This window comes from Chrysochloris asiatica, unplaced genomic scaffold (assembly GCF_000296735.1).
Source record: "Chrysochloris asiatica unplaced genomic scaffold, ChrAsi1.0 scaffold00016, whole genome shotgun sequence".
In the NCBI taxonomy this organism is placed as follows: Eukaryota; Metazoa; Chordata; class Mammalia; order Afrosoricida; family Chrysochloridae; genus Chrysochloris; species Chrysochloris asiatica.
In genome coordinates, this window is record NW_006408534.1 from 30,266,707 (window position 1) to 30,268,819 (window position 2,113).

General features: G+C 39.0%; 1 pseudogene; it reads right to left on the reverse strand.

Moving 5' to 3' along the window:
- Positions 1-958: 958 nt before the first annotated feature.
- LOC102823519 lies at positions 959-1,746 on the reverse strand (annotated as a pseudogene).
- Between the last annotated feature and the right edge of the window lie 367 nt (positions 1,747-2,113).

The following is a 2,113-nucleotide window of genomic DNA, read 5'->3' on the forward strand; positions in this document are numbered from 1 at the left end:
TAATGTCCTTTTCTCTTATGCTGATTTTTGCCTTAAGGTCTATTTTATCAGAAATTAATATTGCCACTCCTGCTTATTTTTAAATTCCATTGGCTTAATACAGATTTTTTCATCCTTTGATTTCTGTATATGAGGTGTCTCTTGTAGATAACACATTGAAAGATCCTGCTTTCTTATTTATTCTGCTACACTCTATCTCTTGACTGATGCTTCTAATCCATTGACATTCAGCATAATTATCTATACATATGAATTGATTGATGTCGTTTTTCTGTGTTTTATTGACAATGAAAATTCGTCAAGCTTTTTAACAGAATCCAATGTGGGCATAGATAATTTTTTTCCTCTCTCTCTGTATTCACTTTAGCTTTATTAAAAACAAACAAACAAACAAAAAACCCAAAACAATCAGGCATATATAATAATTTACACCTCCAAAGGGCACATTCTGCAAGTCTGCATCCTGGCCAGGATCTCTTAACCCCTCTCTTCCCATCAATCTAGAGTCTTCAACCGTTCCCCCTCTCAGTGACCCCATCTCTACCTCCATCTCTGGTGTTGCTGCTTCTCTGGATAAGGTCCCGCATTCTGCTGTGCTCTTCTCCCTTGATGGTCCTAGGATCCTCTGATTCTGGACTGTAAGATTAACCACTCCCCTGTATTTGTTACAAAACTTCTACCTTTACAATTGTGACAGTTGCAATTAGTCATGGTAACAATTATTCACTATTGAATCATACGAAGCATAGGCATAAATGTTTTAAATGGTCCTCTTGATAATATCCTTTAAAATAACCTATCAAATGGCTTATTTCATGTCTCTTGATTAACGATATTCATAAATGTCAATGTCCACCTTGATTTCAACTGGTTGAAAATTGCAAAGCAGAGTAATTAGCATTTCTGACTGTTTCCCAATCCCTGAGAATCATAACCATCACAGAAAGATTTTATCCTTTCATCGTAAGTCTCAGGAAAGCAGTCGCATTCTTTCACTGTTAACTGAGCAAGGAGCAGTGTCATGCAGAGTTAATCCTTGCAAATTGGCTTCCACTCGTAAAGAAATTTTCTGAAAATCTCCAATATAAGTCAGGAAAAAGCCAAAGAAGGAAAATGACATGGACCATTCTGCTGCAGTAGTGATCGTATGAAGCACATAACCTTTGTCCTGAGGGTTCCAATGGAGTTTCTGTACTATATCGGTGCCAAAATTGCCACTATACAAAAGTGATGAGCAAGTTAGCATGTACTCTAGATAACCAGCAGTAGTCTGATCCAGAATATTTGTTTGCCATGAATTCTTGGCTGCATTTGGTAGGAAAGGATAGTCTGAATAAACGTATATAATGAGCCCAGACCAAAGACTAGTATAGCTCCACTAACATGTGCAGCAAAAAGGGTTGTTTTCTAGAAATTTGCCACAAATGAAAGTCCTAAGCAACTCAGTAATCCAACTATAAGGCCAGCCTTGTTTAATCTGATGATACGATTCTCTTCTGGATTCAGAGCATGAACTTGTTTATAACAAACATAAATGGTAGCCATGCATAAAACTGTGGAGACATTTAACATTGCCCCAAACAAGCATCTTTCTGGAACTATTGTACCAGCGTCACTAATATAAGGCAAAGCAAGGTCAACATGATGGAGTGTTATTGCAGTAATATATGAAAAGATGAAAGCAGCGGCAGTCCAGATTATAAGGGCTGATGGGAGGAAACTGAGACCTTGCTGAAACCACCACATCTCCAACAGGTATTCTGTATATGAGTTTACAAAATGTCACTCTTCAGATTTGGACAAACTTGCAACCTTTGTATATCCTTGTCCAGGTGGCCTGTCCAGTGCCGGGCGCGGACTCGCGAGCCTGCGATTAGGATGGAGCTCCCCATCTCTTTTTACCAGACTCATCTAGACAAGATGAAAACTATTCAGTGGGGACTCTTTCTTCCCCCCTACACTCTTACATTAAACTCCAGTTTGAAACCTTGTAAGCCAGTCACTTTGTGCCTCATTTTAGGTAGCCAGTGTCTAAGTTGCCTGTCCCTATCTACCCTGTGTACAGAGGGGATAGAATTGATACTTGCTGTGAACACTCCTTCCCTCTCTCTTG